General features: G+C 44.9%; 25 non-coding genes across 25 annotated transcripts; all 25 read left to right on the top strand.

Moving 5' to 3' along the window:
• Window positions 1-888: 888 nt before the first annotated feature.
• LOC143457873 (U2 spliceosomal RNA) lies at window positions 889-1,081 on the top strand. The gene has a single exon (XR_013117546.1). It is a non-coding gene; the product is annotated as a U2 spliceosomal RNA (small nuclear RNA).
• A 583-nt stretch (window positions 1,082-1,664) lies between these two features.
• Window positions 1,665-1,857, top strand: LOC143457872 (U2 spliceosomal RNA). The gene has a single exon (XR_013117545.1). It is a non-coding gene; the product is annotated as a U2 spliceosomal RNA (small nuclear RNA).
• A 583-nt stretch (window positions 1,858-2,440) lies between these two features.
• LOC143457871 (U2 spliceosomal RNA) lies at window positions 2,441-2,633 on the top strand. Its single transcript, XR_013117544.1, has one exon. It is a non-coding gene; the product is annotated as a U2 spliceosomal RNA (small nuclear RNA).
• Window positions 2,634-3,216: 583 nt separating this feature from the next.
• LOC143457870 (U2 spliceosomal RNA) lies at window positions 3,217-3,409 on the top strand. The gene has a single exon (XR_013117543.1). It is a non-coding gene; the product is annotated as a U2 spliceosomal RNA (small nuclear RNA).
• A 583-nt stretch (window positions 3,410-3,992) lies between these two features.
• LOC143457869 (U2 spliceosomal RNA) lies at window positions 3,993-4,185 on the top strand. The gene has a single exon (XR_013117542.1). It is a non-coding gene; the product is annotated as a U2 spliceosomal RNA (small nuclear RNA).
• Window positions 4,186-4,768: 583 nt separating this feature from the next.
• On the top strand, window positions 4,769-4,961 carry LOC143457868 (U2 spliceosomal RNA). Its single transcript, XR_013117541.1, has one exon. It is a non-coding gene; the product is annotated as a U2 spliceosomal RNA (small nuclear RNA).
• Window positions 4,962-5,544: 583 nt separating this feature from the next.
• LOC143457867 (U2 spliceosomal RNA) lies at window positions 5,545-5,737 on the top strand. The gene has a single exon (XR_013117540.1). It is a non-coding gene; the product is annotated as a U2 spliceosomal RNA (small nuclear RNA).
• Window positions 5,738-6,320: 583 nt separating this feature from the next.
• LOC143457866 (U2 spliceosomal RNA) lies at window positions 6,321-6,513 on the top strand. Its single transcript, XR_013117539.1, has one exon. It is a non-coding gene; the product is annotated as a U2 spliceosomal RNA (small nuclear RNA).
• Window positions 6,514-7,096: 583 nt separating this feature from the next.
• On the top strand, window positions 7,097-7,289 carry LOC143457864 (U2 spliceosomal RNA). Its single transcript, XR_013117537.1, has one exon. It is a non-coding gene; the product is annotated as a U2 spliceosomal RNA (small nuclear RNA).
• Window positions 7,290-7,872: 583 nt separating this feature from the next.
• Window positions 7,873-8,065, top strand: LOC143457863 (U2 spliceosomal RNA). Its single transcript, XR_013117536.1, has one exon. It is a non-coding gene; the product is annotated as a U2 spliceosomal RNA (small nuclear RNA).
• A 583-nt stretch (window positions 8,066-8,648) lies between these two features.
• On the top strand, window positions 8,649-8,841 carry LOC143457862 (U2 spliceosomal RNA). Its single transcript, XR_013117535.1, has one exon. It is a non-coding gene; the product is annotated as a U2 spliceosomal RNA (small nuclear RNA).
• A 583-nt stretch (window positions 8,842-9,424) lies between these two features.
• LOC143457861 (U2 spliceosomal RNA) lies at window positions 9,425-9,617 on the top strand. Its single transcript, XR_013117534.1, has one exon. It is a non-coding gene; the product is annotated as a U2 spliceosomal RNA (small nuclear RNA).
• A 583-nt stretch (window positions 9,618-10,200) lies between these two features.
• On the top strand, window positions 10,201-10,393 carry LOC143457860 (U2 spliceosomal RNA). Its single transcript, XR_013117533.1, has one exon. It is a non-coding gene; the product is annotated as a U2 spliceosomal RNA (small nuclear RNA).
• A 583-nt stretch (window positions 10,394-10,976) lies between these two features.
• Window positions 10,977-11,169, top strand: LOC143457859 (U2 spliceosomal RNA). The gene has a single exon (XR_013117532.1). It is a non-coding gene; the product is annotated as a U2 spliceosomal RNA (small nuclear RNA).
• Window positions 11,170-11,752: 583 nt separating this feature from the next.
• On the top strand, window positions 11,753-11,945 carry LOC143457858 (U2 spliceosomal RNA). The gene has a single exon (XR_013117531.1). It is a non-coding gene; the product is annotated as a U2 spliceosomal RNA (small nuclear RNA).
• A 583-nt stretch (window positions 11,946-12,528) lies between these two features.
• LOC143457857 (U2 spliceosomal RNA) lies at window positions 12,529-12,721 on the top strand. Its single transcript, XR_013117530.1, has one exon. It is a non-coding gene; the product is annotated as a U2 spliceosomal RNA (small nuclear RNA).
• A 583-nt stretch (window positions 12,722-13,304) lies between these two features.
• On the top strand, window positions 13,305-13,497 carry LOC143457856 (U2 spliceosomal RNA). The gene has a single exon (XR_013117529.1). It is a non-coding gene; the product is annotated as a U2 spliceosomal RNA (small nuclear RNA).
• Window positions 13,498-14,080: 583 nt separating this feature from the next.
• LOC143457855 (U2 spliceosomal RNA) lies at window positions 14,081-14,273 on the top strand. Its single transcript, XR_013117528.1, has one exon. It is a non-coding gene; the product is annotated as a U2 spliceosomal RNA (small nuclear RNA).
• Window positions 14,274-14,856: 583 nt separating this feature from the next.
• On the top strand, window positions 14,857-15,049 carry LOC143457853 (U2 spliceosomal RNA). Its single transcript, XR_013117526.1, has one exon. It is a non-coding gene; the product is annotated as a U2 spliceosomal RNA (small nuclear RNA).
• Window positions 15,050-15,632: 583 nt separating this feature from the next.
• On the top strand, window positions 15,633-15,825 carry LOC143457852 (U2 spliceosomal RNA). Its single transcript, XR_013117525.1, has one exon. It is a non-coding gene; the product is annotated as a U2 spliceosomal RNA (small nuclear RNA).
• Window positions 15,826-16,408: 583 nt separating this feature from the next.
• Window positions 16,409-16,601, top strand: LOC143457851 (U2 spliceosomal RNA). The gene has a single exon (XR_013117524.1). It is a non-coding gene; the product is annotated as a U2 spliceosomal RNA (small nuclear RNA).
• Window positions 16,602-17,184: 583 nt separating this feature from the next.
• On the top strand, window positions 17,185-17,377 carry LOC143457849 (U2 spliceosomal RNA). The gene has a single exon (XR_013117523.1). It is a non-coding gene; the product is annotated as a U2 spliceosomal RNA (small nuclear RNA).
• Window positions 17,378-17,960: 583 nt separating this feature from the next.
• On the top strand, window positions 17,961-18,153 carry LOC143457848 (U2 spliceosomal RNA). Its single transcript, XR_013117522.1, has one exon. It is a non-coding gene; the product is annotated as a U2 spliceosomal RNA (small nuclear RNA).
• A 583-nt stretch (window positions 18,154-18,736) lies between these two features.
• LOC143457846 (U2 spliceosomal RNA) lies at window positions 18,737-18,929 on the top strand. Its single transcript, XR_013117520.1, has one exon. It is a non-coding gene; the product is annotated as a U2 spliceosomal RNA (small nuclear RNA).
• Window positions 18,930-19,512: 583 nt separating this feature from the next.
• LOC143457845 (U2 spliceosomal RNA) lies at window positions 19,513-19,705 on the top strand. Its single transcript, XR_013117519.1, has one exon. It is a non-coding gene; the product is annotated as a U2 spliceosomal RNA (small nuclear RNA).
• The last annotated feature ends 63 nt before the right edge of the window (window positions 19,706-19,768 follow it).

The raw sequence follows: 19,768 nt of genomic DNA, 5'->3' as shown, positions 1-19,768 counted from the left end.
AGAGTTAAACATATTGGAAATGAATCAGTATAGGGCAACTCAGGTTTATTAAACTCAGCAGTAACGTAATTGCATTGGTAAAGTATTGAGTTTAAATTGTAAGGTAAACGTTGGTGCACACCGATTTTCAAAACTTACACATCGTCTTACTAAGACTTCTCTCAGTAGTACGCCATAACGTCTACCACGCACCGTACTCTGCTGCAATCATAAAGTGTAAAAATAGAACCATGAGTAATTCACAGTTTTCCAATGTTTAGGTAACTGCAACGTAACCTGTAGAAGACAGATGTAAAAGCTGAGTCCTGAACAAACGCGCACACACAGACGTTACCGTAAAGTTACAGGACAGTAAAACCGCGTGCAGTAAGCCAGGCACCTTGCAAGCAAGCGAGCAAAGAAATGGACCGATTTAGGCCGGCCGCTCGTGATGTCTATGGGATAAATGTTGTACACCTGCGTCACCGGTAAAATGAGAAATTGACTGTCGGCCCTGTGTGACAGCAGGAATGGTTTGATAAAATGGATAAATCCCCGATTTATCTTGTGAAAGTTTCTTCAAGTCAACTGTGCTGCTGCTGCTGTTACTACATTTGTTGTGAGTACTAATGAAAGCGATCGTTTTAGGGTATTTCCCAGTTTGATAGCAAAAAGCTGAAAAATGCAAGAAATGGCCTCCACGGGATAGACACAAAATATCTCCACTGTCACGGTCCAATAACCATCAAGCAGCAAATCATGTGACTGGGCGGCGGCCAGAAGATTGTCGTCTGTCTGCTGGCTGGTTGAGTTCGTCAGTTTGGCGTCTTGTGGCGGGCGATATAGGAACGTTTGGAGGTCGAGGAGGATTTTGAGAAGAATAAAAAGAGTCCGGGAAGATGTAGAGGTATCGCTTCTCGGCTCTCAAGAGCTAAGATCAAGTGTAGTATCTGTTCTTCTCAGTTTAATCCCTGGGACGCAGTTCATTGAACTGCTCTTCGATTAAACGGATTTTTGAACGGTGAACGACGCTAGGCGCTTGCGCCTGCTCGTTTGAGGGTTGTGCAGCTATTGCAGTACCTGCTGCTTCGGCCCATCTCCCACCCTGGTGGGATACTCTTGTTTGTATTAAAGTAGTCTGAAGAAAAGAAGAAGAAGAGGAGGAGGAGGAAAAAAAAAAAAAAAAAAAAAAGACGATGGGCGGATGGATTGATCGATGATCGACTAATGTCTATGGGATAAATGTTGTACACCTGCGTCACCGGTAAAATGAGAAATTGACTGTCGGCCCTGTGTGACAGCAGGAATGGTTTGATAAAATGGATAAATCCCCGATTTATCTTGTGAAAGTTTCTTCAAGTCAACTGTGCTGCTGCTGCTGTTACTACATTTGTTGTGAGTACTAATGAAAGCGATCGTTTTAGGGTATTTCCCAGTTTGATAGCAAAAAGCTGAAAAATGCAAGAAATGGCCTCCACGGGATAGACACAAAATATCTCCACTGTCACGGTCCAATAACCATCAAGCAGCAAATCATGTGACTGGGCGGCGGCCAGAAGATTGTCGTCTGTCTGCTGGCTGGTTGAGTTCGTCAGTTTGGCGTCTTGTGGCGGGCGATATAGGAACGTTTGGAGGTCGAGGAGGATTTTGAGAAGAATAAAAAGAGTCCGGGAAGATGTAGAGGTATCGCTTCTCGGCTCTCAAGAGCTAAGATCAAGTGTAGTATCTGTTCTTCTCAGTTTAATCCCTGGGACGCAGTTCATTGAACTGCTCTTCGATTAAACGGATTTTTGAACGGTGAACGACGCTAGGCGCTTGCGCCTGCTCGTTTGAGGGTTGTGCAGCTATTGCAGTACCTGCTGCTTCGGCCCATCTCCCACCCTGGTGGGATACTCTTGTTTGTATTAAAGTAGTCTGAAGAAAAGAAGAAGAAGAGGAGGAGGAGGAAAAAAAAAAAAAAAAAAAAAAGACGATGGGCGGATGGATTGATCGATGATCGACTAATGTCTATGGGATAAATGTTGTACACCTGCGTCACCGGTAAAATGAGAAATTGACTGTCGGCCCTGTGTGACAGCAGGAATGGTTTGATAAAATGGATAAATCCCCGATTTATCTTGTGAAAGTTTCTTCAAGTCAACTGTGCTGCTGCTGCTGTTACTACATTTGTTGTGAGTACTAATGAAAGCGATCGTTTTAGGGTATTTCCCAGTTTGATAGCAAAAAGCTGAAAAATGCAAGAAATGGCCTCCACGGGATAGACACAAAATATCTCCACTGTCACGGTCCAATAACCATCAAGCAGCAAATCATGTGACTGGGCGGCGGCCAGAAGATTGTCGTCTGTCTGCTGGCTGGTTGAGTTCGTCAGTTTGGCGTCTTGTGGCGGGCGATATAGGAACGTTTGGAGGTCGAGGAGGATTTTGAGAAGAATAAAAAGAGTCCGGGAAGATGTAGAGGTATCGCTTCTCGGCTCTCAAGAGCTAAGATCAAGTGTAGTATCTGTTCTTCTCAGTTTAATCCCTGGGACGCAGTTCATTGAACTGCTCTTCGATTAAACGGATTTTTGAACGGTGAACGACGCTAGGCGCTTGCGCCTGCTCGTTTGAGGGTTGTGCAGCTATTGCAGTACCTGCTGCTTCGGCCCATCTCCCACCCTGGTGGGATACTCTTGTTTGTATTAAAGTAGTCTGAAGAAAAGAAGAAGAAGAGGAGGAGGAGGAAAAAAAAAAAAAAAAAAAAAAGACGATGGGCGGATGGATTGATCGATGATCGACTAATGTCTATGGGATAAATGTTGTACACCTGCGTCACCGGTAAAATGAGAAATTGACTGTCGGCCCTGTGTGACAGCAGGAATGGTTTGATAAAATGGATAAATCCCCGATTTATCTTGTGAAAGTTTCTTCAAGTCAACTGTGCTGCTGCTGCTGTTACTACATTTGTTGTGAGTACTAATGAAAGCGATCGTTTTAGGGTATTTCCCAGTTTGATAGCAAAAAGCTGAAAAATGCAAGAAATGGCCTCCACGGGATAGACACAAAATATCTCCACTGTCACGGTCCAATAACCATCAAGCAGCAAATCATGTGACTGGGCGGCGGCCAGAAGATTGTCGTCTGTCTGCTGGCTGGTTGAGTTCGTCAGTTTGGCGTCTTGTGGCGGGCGATATAGGAACGTTTGGAGGTCGAGGAGGATTTTGAGAAGAATAAAAAGAGTCCGGGAAGATGTAGAGGTATCGCTTCTCGGCTCTCAAGAGCTAAGATCAAGTGTAGTATCTGTTCTTCTCAGTTTAATCCCTGGGACGCAGTTCATTGAACTGCTCTTCGATTAAACGGATTTTTGAACGGTGAACGACGCTAGGCGCTTGCGCCTGCTCGTTTGAGGGTTGTGCAGCTATTGCAGTACCTGCTGCTTCGGCCCATCTCCCACCCTGGTGGGATACTCTTGTTTGTATTAAAGTAGTCTGAAGAAAAGAAGAAGAAGAGGAGGAGGAGGAAAAAAAAAAAAAAAAAAAAAAGACGATGGGCGGATGGATTGATCGATGATCGACTAATGTCTATGGGATAAATGTTGTACACCTGCGTCACCGGTAAAATGAGAAATTGACTGTCGGCCCTGTGTGACAGCAGGAATGGTTTGATAAAATGGATAAATCCCCGATTTATCTTGTGAAAGTTTCTTCAAGTCAACTGTGCTGCTGCTGCTGTTACTACATTTGTTGTGAGTACTAATGAAAGCGATCGTTTTAGGGTATTTCCCAGTTTGATAGCAAAAAGCTGAAAAATGCAAGAAATGGCCTCCACGGGATAGACACAAAATATCTCCACTGTCACGGTCCAATAACCATCAAGCAGCAAATCATGTGACTGGGCGGCGGCCAGAAGATTGTCGTCTGTCTGCTGGCTGGTTGAGTTCGTCAGTTTGGCGTCTTGTGGCGGGCGATATAGGAACGTTTGGAGGTCGAGGAGGATTTTGAGAAGAATAAAAAGAGTCCGGGAAGATGTAGAGGTATCGCTTCTCGGCTCTCAAGAGCTAAGATCAAGTGTAGTATCTGTTCTTCTCAGTTTAATCCCTGGGACGCAGTTCATTGAACTGCTCTTCGATTAAACGGATTTTTGAACGGTGAACGACGCTAGGCGCTTGCGCCTGCTCGTTTGAGGGTTGTGCAGCTATTGCAGTACCTGCTGCTTCGGCCCATCTCCCACCCTGGTGGGATACTCTTGTTTGTATTAAAGTAGTCTGAAGAAAAGAAGAAGAAGAGGAGGAGGAGGAAAAAAAAAAAAAAAAAAAAAAGACGATGGGCGGATGGATTGATCGATGATCGACTAATGTCTATGGGATAAATGTTGTACACCTGCGTCACCGGTAAAATGAGAAATTGACTGTCGGCCCTGTGTGACAGCAGGAATGGTTTGATAAAATGGATAAATCCCCGATTTATCTTGTGAAAGTTTCTTCAAGTCAACTGTGCTGCTGCTGCTGTTACTACATTTGTTGTGAGTACTAATGAAAGCGATCGTTTTAGGGTATTTCCCAGTTTGATAGCAAAAAGCTGAAAAATGCAAGAAATGGCCTCCACGGGATAGACACAAAATATCTCCACTGTCACGGTCCAATAACCATCAAGCAGCAAATCATGTGACTGGGCGGCGGCCAGAAGATTGTCGTCTGTCTGCTGGCTGGTTGAGTTCGTCAGTTTGGCGTCTTGTGGCGGGCGATATAGGAACGTTTGGAGGTCGAGGAGGATTTTGAGAAGAATAAAAAGAGTCCGGGAAGATGTAGAGGTATCGCTTCTCGGCTCTCAAGAGCTAAGATCAAGTGTAGTATCTGTTCTTCTCAGTTTAATCCCTGGGACGCAGTTCATTGAACTGCTCTTCGATTAAACGGATTTTTGAACGGTGAACGACGCTAGGCGCTTGCGCCTGCTCGTTTGAGGGTTGTGCAGCTATTGCAGTACCTGCTGCTTCGGCCCATCTCCCACCCTGGTGGGATACTCTTGTTTGTATTAAAGTAGTCTGAAGAAAAGAAGAAGAAGAGGAGGAGGAGGAAAAAAAAAAAAAAAAAAAAAAGACGATGGGCGGATGGATTGATCGATGATCGACTAATGTCTATGGGATAAATGTTGTACACCTGCGTCACCGGTAAAATGAGAAATTGACTGTCGGCCCTGTGTGACAGCAGGAATGGTTTGATAAAATGGATAAATCCCCGATTTATCTTGTGAAAGTTTCTTCAAGTCAACTGTGCTGCTGCTGCTGTTACTACATTTGTTGTGAGTACTAATGAAAGCGATCGTTTTAGGGTATTTCCCAGTTTGATAGCAAAAAGCTGAAAAATGCAAGAAATGGCCTCCACGGGATAGACACAAAATATCTCCACTGTCACGGTCCAATAACCATCAAGCAGCAAATCATGTGACTGGGCGGCGGCCAGAAGATTGTCGTCTGTCTGCTGGCTGGTTGAGTTCGTCAGTTTGGCGTCTTGTGGCGGGCGATATAGGAACGTTTGGAGGTCGAGGAGGATTTTGAGAAGAATAAAAAGAGTCCGGGAAGATGTAGAGGTATCGCTTCTCGGCTCTCAAGAGCTAAGATCAAGTGTAGTATCTGTTCTTCTCAGTTTAATCCCTGGGACGCAGTTCATTGAACTGCTCTTCGATTAAACGGATTTTTGAACGGTGAACGACGCTAGGCGCTTGCGCCTGCTCGTTTGAGGGTTGTGCAGCTATTGCAGTACCTGCTGCTTCGGCCCATCTCCCACCCTGGTGGGATACTCTTGTTTGTATTAAAGTAGTCTGAAGAAAAGAAGAAGAAGAGGAGGAGGAGGAAAAAAAAAAAAAAAAAAAAAAGACGATGGGCGGATGGATTGATCGATGATCGACTAATGTCTATGGGATAAATGTTGTACACCTGCGTCACCGGTAAAATGAGAAATTGACTGTCGGCCCTGTGTGACAGCAGGAATGGTTTGATAAAATGGATAAATCCCCGATTTATCTTGTGAAAGTTTCTTCAAGTCAACTGTGCTGCTGCTGCTGTTACTACATTTGTTGTGAGTACTAATGAAAGCGATCGTTTTAGGGTATTTCCCAGTTTGATAGCAAAAAGCTGAAAAATGCAAGAAATGGCCTCCACGGGATAGACACAAAATATCTCCACTGTCACGGTCCAATAACCATCAAGCAGCAAATCATGTGACTGGGCGGCGGCCAGAAGATTGTCGTCTGTCTGCTGGCTGGTTGAGTTCGTCAGTTTGGCGTCTTGTGGCGGGCGATATAGGAACGTTTGGAGGTCGAGGAGGATTTTGAGAAGAATAAAAAGAGTCCGGGAAGATGTAGAGGTATCGCTTCTCGGCTCTCAAGAGCTAAGATCAAGTGTAGTATCTGTTCTTCTCAGTTTAATCCCTGGGACGCAGTTCATTGAACTGCTCTTCGATTAAACGGATTTTTGAACGGTGAACGACGCTAGGCGCTTGCGCCTGCTCGTTTGAGGGTTGTGCAGCTATTGCAGTACCTGCTGCTTCGGCCCATCTCCCACCCTGGTGGGATACTCTTGTTTGTATTAAAGTAGTCTGAAGAAAAGAAGAAGAAGAGGAGGAGGAGGAAAAAAAAAAAAAAAAAAAAAAGACGATGGGCGGATGGATTGATCGATGATCGACTAATGTCTATGGGATAAATGTTGTACACCTGCGTCACCGGTAAAATGAGAAATTGACTGTCGGCCCTGTGTGACAGCAGGAATGGTTTGATAAAATGGATAAATCCCCGATTTATCTTGTGAAAGTTTCTTCAAGTCAACTGTGCTGCTGCTGCTGTTACTACATTTGTTGTGAGTACTAATGAAAGCGATCGTTTTAGGGTATTTCCCAGTTTGATAGCAAAAAGCTGAAAAATGCAAGAAATGGCCTCCACGGGATAGACACAAAATATCTCCACTGTCACGGTCCAATAACCATCAAGCAGCAAATCATGTGACTGGGCGGCGGCCAGAAGATTGTCGTCTGTCTGCTGGCTGGTTGAGTTCGTCAGTTTGGCGTCTTGTGGCGGGCGATATAGGAACGTTTGGAGGTCGAGGAGGATTTTGAGAAGAATAAAAAGAGTCCGGGAAGATGTAGAGGTATCGCTTCTCGGCTCTCAAGAGCTAAGATCAAGTGTAGTATCTGTTCTTCTCAGTTTAATCCCTGGGACGCAGTTCATTGAACTGCTCTTCGATTAAACGGATTTTTGAACGGTGAACGACGCTAGGCGCTTGCGCCTGCTCGTTTGAGGGTTGTGCAGCTATTGCAGTACCTGCTGCTTCGGCCCATCTCCCACCCTGGTGGGATACTCTTGTTTGTATTAAAGTAGTCTGAAGAAAAGAAGAAGAAGAGGAGGAGGAGGAAAAAAAAAAAAAAAAAAAAAAGACGATGGGCGGATGGATTGATCGATGATCGACTAATGTCTATGGGATAAATGTTGTACACCTGCGTCACCGGTAAAATGAGAAATTGACTGTCGGCCCTGTGTGACAGCAGGAATGGTTTGATAAAATGGATAAATCCCCGATTTATCTTGTGAAAGTTTCTTCAAGTCAACTGTGCTGCTGCTGCTGTTACTACATTTGTTGTGAGTACTAATGAAAGCGATCGTTTTAGGGTATTTCCCAGTTTGATAGCAAAAAGCTGAAAAATGCAAGAAATGGCCTCCACGGGATAGACACAAAATATCTCCACTGTCACGGTCCAATAACCATCAAGCAGCAAATCATGTGACTGGGCGGCGGCCAGAAGATTGTCGTCTGTCTGCTGGCTGGTTGAGTTCGTCAGTTTGGCGTCTTGTGGCGGGCGATATAGGAACGTTTGGAGGTCGAGGAGGATTTTGAGAAGAATAAAAAGAGTCCGGGAAGATGTAGAGGTATCGCTTCTCGGCTCTCAAGAGCTAAGATCAAGTGTAGTATCTGTTCTTCTCAGTTTAATCCCTGGGACGCAGTTCATTGAACTGCTCTTCGATTAAACGGATTTTTGAACGGTGAACGACGCTAGGCGCTTGCGCCTGCTCGTTTGAGGGTTGTGCAGCTATTGCAGTACCTGCTGCTTCGGCCCATCTCCCACCCTGGTGGGATACTCTTGTTTGTATTAAAGTAGTCTGAAGAAAAGAAGAAGAAGAGGAGGAGGAGGAAAAAAAAAAAAAAAAAAAAAAGACGATGGGCGGATGGATTGATCGATGATCGACTAATGTCTATGGGATAAATGTTGTACACCTGCGTCACCGGTAAAATGAGAAATTGACTGTCGGCCCTGTGTGACAGCAGGAATGGTTTGATAAAATGGATAAATCCCCGATTTATCTTGTGAAAGTTTCTTCAAGTCAACTGTGCTGCTGCTGCTGTTACTACATTTGTTGTGAGTACTAATGAAAGCGATCGTTTTAGGGTATTTCCCAGTTTGATAGCAAAAAGCTGAAAAATGCAAGAAATGGCCTCCACGGGATAGACACAAAATATCTCCACTGTCACGGTCCAATAACCATCAAGCAGCAAATCATGTGACTGGGCGGCGGCCAGAAGATTGTCGTCTGTCTGCTGGCTGGTTGAGTTCGTCAGTTTGGCGTCTTGTGGCGGGCGATATAGGAACGTTTGGAGGTCGAGGAGGATTTTGAGAAGAATAAAAAGAGTCCGGGAAGATGTAGAGGTATCGCTTCTCGGCTCTCAAGAGCTAAGATCAAGTGTAGTATCTGTTCTTCTCAGTTTAATCCCTGGGACGCAGTTCATTGAACTGCTCTTCGATTAAACGGATTTTTGAACGGTGAACGACGCTAGGCGCTTGCGCCTGCTCGTTTGAGGGTTGTGCAGCTATTGCAGTACCTGCTGCTTCGGCCCATCTCCCACCCTGGTGGGATACTCTTGTTTGTATTAAAGTAGTCTGAAGAAAAGAAGAAGAAGAGGAGGAGGAGGAAAAAAAAAAAAAAAAAAAAAAGACGATGGGCGGATGGATTGATCGATGATCGACTAATGTCTATGGGATAAATGTTGTACACCTGCGTCACCGGTAAAATGAGAAATTGACTGTCGGCCCTGTGTGACAGCAGGAATGGTTTGATAAAATGGATAAATCCCCGATTTATCTTGTGAAAGTTTCTTCAAGTCAACTGTGCTGCTGCTGCTGTTACTACATTTGTTGTGAGTACTAATGAAAGCGATCGTTTTAGGGTATTTCCCAGTTTGATAGCAAAAAGCTGAAAAATGCAAGAAATGGCCTCCACGGGATAGACACAAAATATCTCCACTGTCACGGTCCAATAACCATCAAGCAGCAAATCATGTGACTGGGCGGCGGCCAGAAGATTGTCGTCTGTCTGCTGGCTGGTTGAGTTCGTCAGTTTGGCGTCTTGTGGCGGGCGATATAGGAACGTTTGGAGGTCGAGGAGGATTTTGAGAAGAATAAAAAGAGTCCGGGAAGATGTAGAGGTATCGCTTCTCGGCTCTCAAGAGCTAAGATCAAGTGTAGTATCTGTTCTTCTCAGTTTAATCCCTGGGACGCAGTTCATTGAACTGCTCTTCGATTAAACGGATTTTTGAACGGTGAACGACGCTAGGCGCTTGCGCCTGCTCGTTTGAGGGTTGTGCAGCTATTGCAGTACCTGCTGCTTCGGCCCATCTCCCACCCTGGTGGGATACTCTTGTTTGTATTAAAGTAGTCTGAAGAAAAGAAGAAGAAGAGGAGGAGGAGGAAAAAAAAAAAAAAAAAAAAAAGACGATGGGCGGATGGATTGATCGATGATCGACTAATGTCTATGGGATAAATGTTGTACACCTGCGTCACCGGTAAAATGAGAAATTGACTGTCGGCCCTGTGTGACAGCAGGAATGGTTTGATAAAATGGATAAATCCCCGATTTATCTTGTGAAAGTTTCTTCAAGTCAACTGTGCTGCTGCTGCTGTTACTACATTTGTTGTGAGTACTAATGAAAGCGATCGTTTTAGGGTATTTCCCAGTTTGATAGCAAAAAGCTGAAAAATGCAAGAAATGGCCTCCACGGGATAGACACAAAATATCTCCACTGTCACGGTCCAATAACCATCAAGCAGCAAATCATGTGACTGGGCGGCGGCCAGAAGATTGTCGTCTGTCTGCTGGCTGGTTGAGTTCGTCAGTTTGGCGTCTTGTGGCGGGCGATATAGGAACGTTTGGAGGTCGAGGAGGATTTTGAGAAGAATAAAAAGAGTCCGGGAAGATGTAGAGGTATCGCTTCTCGGCTCTCAAGAGCTAAGATCAAGTGTAGTATCTGTTCTTCTCAGTTTAATCCCTGGGACGCAGTTCATTGAACTGCTCTTCGATTAAACGGATTTTTGAACGGTGAACGACGCTAGGCGCTTGCGCCTGCTCGTTTGAGGGTTGTGCAGCTATTGCAGTACCTGCTGCTTCGGCCCATCTCCCACCCTGGTGGGATACTCTTGTTTGTATTAAAGTAGTCTGAAGAAAAGAAGAAGAAGAGGAGGAGGAGGAAAAAAAAAAAAAAAAAAAAAAGACGATGGGCGGATGGATTGATCGATGATCGACTAATGTCTATGGGATAAATGTTGTACACCTGCGTCACCGGTAAAATGAGAAATTGACTGTCGGCCCTGTGTGACAGCAGGAATGGTTTGATAAAATGGATAAATCCCCGATTTATCTTGTGAAAGTTTCTTCAAGTCAACTGTGCTGCTGCTGCTGTTACTACATTTGTTGTGAGTACTAATGAAAGCGATCGTTTTAGGGTATTTCCCAGTTTGATAGCAAAAAGCTGAAAAATGCAAGAAATGGCCTCCACGGGATAGACACAAAATATCTCCACTGTCACGGTCCAATAACCATCAAGCAGCAAATCATGTGACTGGGCGGCGGCCAGAAGATTGTCGTCTGTCTGCTGGCTGGTTGAGTTCGTCAGTTTGGCGTCTTGTGGCGGGCGATATAGGAACGTTTGGAGGTCGAGGAGGATTTTGAGAAGAATAAAAAGAGTCCGGGAAGATGTAGAGGTATCGCTTCTCGGCTCTCAAGAGCTAAGATCAAGTGTAGTATCTGTTCTTCTCAGTTTAATCCCTGGGACGCAGTTCATTGAACTGCTCTTCGATTAAACGGATTTTTGAACGGTGAACGACGCTAGGCGCTTGCGCCTGCTCGTTTGAGGGTTGTGCAGCTATTGCAGTACCTGCTGCTTCGGCCCATCTCCCACCCTGGTGGGATACTCTTGTTTGTATTAAAGTAGTCTGAAGAAAAGAAGAAGAAGAGGAGGAGGAGGAAAAAAAAAAAAAAAAAAAAAAGACGATGGGCGGATGGATTGATCGATGATCGACTAATGTCTATGGGATAAATGTTGTACACCTGCGTCACCGGTAAAATGAGAAATTGACTGTCGGCCCTGTGTGACAGCAGGAATGGTTTGATAAAATGGATAAATCCCCGATTTATCTTGTGAAAGTTTCTTCAAGTCAACTGTGCTGCTGCTGCTGTTACTACATTTGTTGTGAGTACTAATGAAAGCGATCGTTTTAGGGTATTTCCCAGTTTGATAGCAAAAAGCTGAAAAATGCAAGAAATGGCCTCCACGGGATAGACACAAAATATCTCCACTGTCACGGTCCAATAACCATCAAGCAGCAAATCATGTGACTGGGCGGCGGCCAGAAGATTGTCGTCTGTCTGCTGGCTGGTTGAGTTCGTCAGTTTGGCGTCTTGTGGCGGGCGATATAGGAACGTTTGGAGGTCGAGGAGGATTTTGAGAAGAATAAAAAGAGTCCGGGAAGATGTAGAGGTATCGCTTCTCGGCTCTCAAGAGCTAAGATCAAGTGTAGTATCTGTTCTTCTCAGTTTAATCCCTGGGACGCAGTTCATTGAACTGCTCTTCGATTAAACGGATTTTTGAACGGTGAACGACGCTAGGCGCTTGCGCCTGCTCGTTTGAGGGTTGTGCAGCTATTGCAGTACCTGCTGCTTCGGCCCATCTCCCACCCTGGTGGGATACTCTTGTTTGTATTAAAGTAGTCTGAAGAAAAGAAGAAGAAGAGGAGGAGGAGGAAAAAAAAAAAAAAAAAAAAAAGACGATGGGCGGATGGATTGATCGATGATCGACTAATGTCTATGGGATAAATGTTGTACACCTGCGTCACCGGTAAAATGAGAAATTGACTGTCGGCCCTGTGTGACAGCAGGAATGGTTTGATAAAATGGATAAATCCCCGATTTATCTTGTGAAAGTTTCTTCAAGTCAACTGTGCTGCTGCTGCTGTTACTACATTTGTTGTGAGTACTAATGAAAGCGATCGTTTTAGGGTATTTCCCAGTTTGATAGCAAAAAGCTGAAAAATGCAAGAAATGGCCTCCACGGGATAGACACAAAATATCTCCACTGTCACGGTCCAATAACCATCAAGCAGCAAATCATGTGACTGGGCGGCGGCCAGAAGATTGTCGTCTGTCTGCTGGCTGGTTGAGTTCGTCAGTTTGGCGTCTTGTGGCGGGCGATATAGGAACGTTTGGAGGTCGAGGAGGATTTTGAGAAGAATAAAAAGAGTCCGGGAAGATGTAGAGGTATCGCTTCTCGGCTCTCAAGAGCTAAGATCAAGTGTAGTATCTGTTCTTCTCAGTTTAATCCCTGGGACGCAGTTCATTGAACTGCTCTTCGATTAAACGGATTTTTGAACGGTGAACGACGCTAGGCGCTTGCGCCTGCTCGTTTGAGGGTTGTGCAGCTATTGCAGTACCTGCTGCTTCGGCCCATCTCCCACCCTGGTGGGATACTCTTGTTTGTATTAAAGTAGTCTGAAGAAAAGAAGAAGAAGAGGAGGAGGAGGAAAAAAAAAAAAAAAAAAAAAAGACGATGGGCGGATGGATTGATCGATGATCGACTAATGTCTATGGGATAAATGTTGTACACCTGCGTCACCGGTAAAATGAGAAATTGACTGTCGGCCCTGTGTGACAGCAGGAATGGTTTGATAAAATGGATAAATCCCCGATTTATCTTGTGAAAGTTTCTTCAAGTCAACTGTGCTGCTGCTGCTGTTACTACATTTGTTGTGAGTACTAATGAAAGCGATCGTTTTAGGGTATTTCCCAGTTTGATAGCAAAAAGCTGAAAAATGCAAGAAATGGCCTCCACGGGATAGACACAAAATATCTCCACTGTCACGGTCCAATAACCATCAAGCAGCAAATCATGTGACTGGGCGGCGGCCAGAAGATTGTCGTCTGTCTGCTGGCTGGTTGAGTTCGTCAGTTTGGCGTCTTGTGGCGGGCGATATAGGAACGTTTGGAGGTCGAGGAGGATTTTGAGAAGAATAAAAAGAGTCCGGGAAGATGTAGAGGTATCGCTTCTCGGCTCTCAAGAGCTAAGATCAAGTGTAGTATCTGTTCTTCTCAGTTTAATCCCTGGGACGCAGTTCATTGAACTGCTCTTCGATTAAACGGATTTTTGAACGGTGAACGACGCTAGGCGCTTGCGCCTGCTCGTTTGAGGGTTGTGCAGCTATTGCAGTACCTGCTGCTTCGGCCCATCTCCCACCCTGGTGGGATACTCTTGTTTGTATTAAAGTAGTCTGAAGAAAAGAAGAAGAAGAGGAGGAGGAGGAAAAAAAAAAAAAAAAAAAAAAGACGATGGGCGGATGGATTGATCGATGATCGACTAATGTCTATGGGATAAATGTTGTACACCTGCGTCACCGGTAAAATGAGAAATTGACTGTCGGCCCTGTGTGACAGCAGGAATGGTTTGATAAAATGGATAAATCCCCGATTTATCTTGTGAAAGTTTCTTCAAGTCAACTGTGCTGCTGCTGCTGTTACTACATTTGTTGTGAGTACTAATGAAAGCGATCGTTTTAGGGTATTTCCCAGTTTGATAGCAAAAAGCTGAAAAATGCAAGAAATGGCCTCCACGGGATAGACACAAAATATCTCCACTGTCACGGTCCAATAACCATCAAGCAGCAAATCATGTGACTGGGCGGCGGCCAGAAGATTGTCGTCTGTCTGCTGGCTGGTTGAGTTCGTCAGTTTGGCGTCTTGTGGCGGGCGATATAGGAACGTTTGGAGGTCGAGGAGGATTTTGAGAAGAATAAAAAGAGTCCGGGAAGATGTAGAGGTATCGCTTCTCGGCTCTCAAGAGCTAAGATCAAGTGTAGTATCTGTTCTTCTCAGTTTAATCCCTGGGACGCAGTTCATTGAACTGCTCTTCGATTAAACGGATTTTTGAACGGTGAACGACGCTAGGCGCTTGCGCCTGCTCGTTTGAGGGTTGTGCAGCTATTGCAGTACCTGCTGCTTCGGCCCATCTCCCACCCTGGTGGGATACTCTTGTTTGTATTAAAGTAGTCTGAAGAAAAGAAGAAGAAGAGGAGGAGGAGGAAAAAAAAAAAAAAAAAAAAAAGACGATGGGCGGATGGATTGATCGATGATCGACTAATGTCTATGGGATAAATGTTGTACACCTGCGTCACCGGTAAAATGAGAAATTGACTGTCGGCCCTGTGTGACAGCAGGAATGGTTTGATAAAATGGATAAATCCCCGATTTATCTTGTGAAAGTTTCTTCAAGTCAACTGTGCTGCTGCTGCTGTTACTACATTTGTTGTGAGTACTAATGAAAGCGATCGTTTTAGGGTATTTCCCAGTTTGATAGCAAAAAGCTGAAAAATGCAAGAAATGGCCTCCACGGGATAGACACAAAATATCTCCACTGTCACGGTCCAATAACCATCAAGCAGCAAATCATGTGACTGGGCGGCGGCCAGAAGATTGTCGTCTGTCTGCTGGCTGGTTGAGTTCGTCAGTTTGGCGTCTTGTGGCGGGCGATATAGGAACGTTTGGAGGTCGAGGAGGATTTTGAGAAGAATAAAAAGAGTCCGGGAAGATGTAGAGGTATCGCTTCTCGGCTCTCAAGAGCTAAGATCAAGTGTAGTATCTGTTCTTCTCAGTTTAATCCCTGGGACGCAGTTCATTGAACTGCTCTTCGATTAAACGGATTTTTGAACGGTGAACGACGCTAGGCGCTTGCGCCTGCTCGTTTGAGGGTTGTGCAGCTATTGCAGTACCTGCTGCTTCGGCCCATCTCCCACCCTGGTGGGATACTCTTGTTTGTATTAAAGTAGTCTGAAGAAAAGAAGAAGAAGAGGAGGAGGAGGAAAAAAAAAAAAAAAAAAAAAAGACGATGGGCGGATGGATTGATCGATGATCGACTAATGTCTATGGGATAAATGTTGTACACCTGCGTCACCGGTAAAATGAGAAATTGACTGTCGGCCCTGTGTGACAGCAGGAATGGTTTGATAAAATGGATAAATCCCCGATTTATCTTGTGAAAGTTTCTTCAAGTCAACTGTGCTGCTGCTGCTGTTACTACATTTGTTGTGAGTACTAATGAAAGCGATCGTTTTAGGGTATTTCCCAGTTTGATAGCAAAAAGCTGAAAAATGCAAGAAATGGCCTCCACGGGATAGACACAAAATATCTCCACTGTCACGGTCCAATAACCATCAAGCAGCAAATCATGTGACTGGGCGGCGGCCAGAAGATTGTCGTCTGTCTGCTGGCTGGTTGAGTTCGTCAGTTTGGCGTCTTGTGGCGGGCGATATAGGAACGTTTGGAGGTCGAGGAGGATTTTGAGAAGAATAAAAAGAGTCCGGGAAGATGTAGAGGTATCGCTTCTCGGCTCTCAAGAGCTAAGATCAAGTGTAGTATCTGTTCTTCTCAGTTTAATCCCTGGGACGCAGTTCATTGAACTGCTCTTCGATTAAACGGATTTTTGAACGGTGAACGACGCTAGGCGCTTGCGCCTGCTCGTTTGAGGGTTGTGCAGCTATTGCAGTACCTGCTGCTTCGGCCCATCTCCCACCCTGGTGGGATACTCTTGTTTGTATTAAAGTAGTCTGAAGAAAAGAAGAAGAAGAGGAGGAGGAGGAAAAAAAAAAAAAAAAAAAAAAGACGATGGGCGGATGGATTGATCGATGATCGACTAATGTCTATGGGATAAATGTTGTACACCTGCGTCACCGGTAAAATGAGAAATTGACTGTCGGCCCTGTGTGACAGCAGGAATGGTTTGATAAAATGGATAAATCCCCGATTTATCTTGTGAAAGTTTCTTCAAGTCAACTGTGCTGCTGCTGCTGTTACTACATTTGTTGTGAGTACTAATGAAAGCGATCGTTTTAGGGTATTTCCCAGTTTGATAGCAAAAAGCTGAAAAATGCAAGAAATGGCCTCCACGGGATAGACACAAAATATCTCCACTGTCACGGTCCAATAACCATCAAGCAGCAAATCATGTGACTGGGCGGCGGCCAGAAGATTGTCGTCTGTCTGCTGGCTGGTTGAGTTCGTCAGTTTGGCGTCTTGTGGCGGGCGATATAGGAACGTTTGGAGGTCGAGGAGGATTTTGAGAAGAATAAAAAGAGTCCGGGAAGATGTAGAGGTATCGCTTCTCGGCTCTCAAGAGCTAAGATCAAGTGTAGTATCTGTTCTTCTCAGTTTAATCCCTGGGACGCAGTTCATTGAACTGCTCTTCGATTAAACGGATTTTTGAACGGTGAACGACGCTAGGCGCTTGCGCCTGCTCGTTTGAGGGTTGTGCAGCTATTGCAGTACCTGCTGCTTCGGCCCATCTCCCACCCTGGTGGGATACTCTTGTTTGTATTAAAGTAGTCTGAAGAAAAGAAGAAGAAGAGGAGGAGGAGGAAAAAAAAAAAAAAAAAAAAAAGACGATGGGCGGATGGATTGATCGATGATCGACTAATGTCTATGGGATAAATGTTGTACACCTGCGTCACCGGTAAAATGAGAAATTGACTGTCGGCCCTGTGTGACAGCAGGAATGGTTTGATAAAATGGATAAATCCCCGATTTATCTTGTGAAAGTTTCTTCAAGTCAACTGTGCTGCTGCTGCTGTTACTACATTTGTTGTGAGTACTAATGAAAGCGATCGTTTTAGGGTATTTCCCAGTTTGATAGCAAAAAGCTGAAAAATGCAAGAAATGGCCTCCACGGGATAGACACAAAATATCTCCACTGTCACGGTCCAATAACCATCAAGCAGCAAATCATGTGACTGGGCGGCGGCCAGAAGATTGTCGTCTGTCTGCTGGCTGGTTGAGTTCGTCAGTTTGGCGTCTTGTGGCGGGCGATATAGGAACGTTTGGAGGTCGAGGAGGATTTTGAGAAGAATAAAAAGAGTCCGGGAAGATGTAGAGGTATCGCTTCTCGGCTCTCAAGAGCTAAGATCAAGTGTAGTATCTGTTCTTCTCAGTTTAATCCCTGGGACGCAGTTCATTGAACTGCTCTTCGATTAAACGGATTTTTGAACGGTGAACGACGCTAGGCGCTTGCGCCTGCTCGTTTGAGGGTTGTGCAGCTATTGCAGTACCTGCTGCTTCGGCCCATCTCCCACCCTGGTGGGATACTCTTGTTTGTATTAAAGTAGTCTGAAGAAAAGAAGAAGAAGAGGAGGAGGAGGAAAAAAAAAAAAAAAAAAAAAAGACGATGGGCGGATGGATTGATCGATGATCGACTAATGTCTATGGGATAAATGTTGTACACCTGCGTCACCGGTAAAATGAGAAATTGACTGTCGGCCCTGTGTGACAGCAGGAATGGTTTGATAAAATGGATAAATCCCCGATTTATCTTGTGAAAGTTTCTTCAAGTCAACTGTGCTGCTGCTGCTGTTACTACATTTGTTGTGAGTACTAATGAAAGCGATCGTTTTAGGGTATTTCCCAGTTTGATAGCAAAAAGCTGAAAAATGCAAGAAATGGCCTCCACGGGATAGACACAAAATATCTCCACTGTCACGGTCCAATAACCATCAAGCAGCAAATCATGTGACTGGGCGGCGGCCAGAAGATTGTCGTCTGTCTGCTGGCTGGTTGAGTTCGTCAGTTTGGCGTCTTGTGGCGGGCGATATAGGAACGTTTGGAGGTCGAGGAGGATTTTGAGAAGAATAAAAAGAGTCCGGGAAGATGTAGAGGTATCGCTTCTCGGCTCTCAAGAGCTAAGATCAAGTGTAGTATCTGTTCTTCTCAGTTTAATCCCTGGGACGCAGTTCATTGAACTGCTCTTCGATTAAACGGATTTTTGAACGGTGAACGACGCTAGGCGCTTGCGCCTGCTCGTTTGAGGGTTGTGCAGCTATTGCAGTACCTGCTGCTTCGGCCCATCTCCCACCCTGGTGGGATACTCTTGTTTGTATTAAAGTAGTCTGAAGAAAAGAAGAAGAAGAGGAGGAGGAGGAAAAAAAAAAAAAAAAAAAAAAGACGATGGGCGGATGGATTGATCGATGATCGACTAATGTCTATGGGATAAATGTTGTACACCTGCGTCACCGGTAAAATGAGAAATTGACTGTCGGCCCTGTGTGACAGCAGGAATGGTTTGATAAAATGGATAAATCCCCGATTTATCTTGTGAAAGTTTCTTCAAGTCAACTGTGCTGCTGCTGCTGTTACTACATTTGTTGTGAGTACTAATGAAAGCGATCGTTTTAGGGTATTTCCCAGTTTGATAGCAAAAAGCTGAAAAATGCAAGAAATGGCCTCCACGGGATAGACACAAAATATCTCCACTGTCACGGTCCAATAACCATCAAGCAGCAAATCATGTGACTGGGCGGCGGCCAGAAGATTGTCGTCTGTCTGCTGGCTGGTTGAGTTCGTCAGTTTGGCGTCTTGTGGCGGGCGATATAGGAACGTTTGGAGGTCGAGGAGGATTTTGAGAAGAATAAAAAGAGTCCGGGAAGATGTAGAGGTATCGCTTCTCGGCTCTCAAGAGCTAAGATCAAGTGTAGTATCTGTTCTTCTCAGTTTAATCCCTGGGACGCAGTTCATTGAACTGCTCTTCGATTAAACGGATTTTTGAACGGTGAACGACGCTAGGCGCTTGCGCCTGCTCGTTTGAGGGTTGTGCAGCTATTGCAGTACCTGCTGCTTCGGCCCATCTCCCACCCTGGTGGGATACTCTTGTTTGTATTAAAGTAGTCTGAAGAAAAGAAGAAGAAGAGGAGGAGGAGGAAAAAAAAAAAAAAAAAAAAAAGACGATGGGCGGATGGATTGATCGATGATCGACTAATGTCTATGGGATAAATGTTGTACACCTGCGTCACCGGTAAAATGAGAAATTGACTGTCGGCCCTGTGTGACAGCAGGAATGGTTTGATAAAATGGATAAATCCCCGATTTATCTTGTGAAAGTTTCTTCAAGTCAACTGTGCTGCTGCTGCTGTTACTACATTTGTTGTGAGTACTAATGAAAGCGATCGTTTTAGGGTATTTCCCAGTTTGATAGCAAAAAGCTGAAAAATGCAAGAAATGGCCTCCACGGGATAGACACAAAATATCTCCACTGTCACGGTCCAATAACCATCAAGCAGCAAATCATGTGACTGGGCGGCGGCCAGAAGATTGTCGTCTGTCTGCTGGCTGGTTGAGTTCGTCAGTTTGGCGTCTTGTGGCGGGCGATATAGGAACGTTTGGAGGTCGAGGAGGATTTTGAGAAGAATAAAAAGAGTCCGGGAAGATGTAGAGGTATCGCTTCTCGGCTCTCAAGAGCTAAGATCAAGTGTAGTATCTGTTCTTCTCAGTTTAATCCCTGGGACGCAGTTCATTGAACTGCTCTTCGATTAAACGGATTTTTGAACGGTGAACGACGCTAGGCGCTTGCGCCTGCTCGTTTGAGGGTTGTGCAGCTATTGCAGTACCTGCTGCTTCGGCCCATCTCCCACCCTGGTGGGATACTCTTGTTTGTATTAAAGTAGTCTGAAGAAAAGAAGAAGAAGAGGAGGA

The sequence above is a fragment of the Clavelina lepadiformis genome, chromosome 4, assembly GCF_947623445.1.
Source record: "Clavelina lepadiformis chromosome 4, kaClaLepa1.1, whole genome shotgun sequence".
Taxonomy (NCBI): domain Eukaryota; kingdom Metazoa; phylum Chordata; class Ascidiacea; order Aplousobranchia; family Clavelinidae; genus Clavelina; species Clavelina lepadiformis.
Note: the sequence above shows the minus strand (reverse complement) of the source record. Positions and strands in the feature narration are given on the sequence as shown.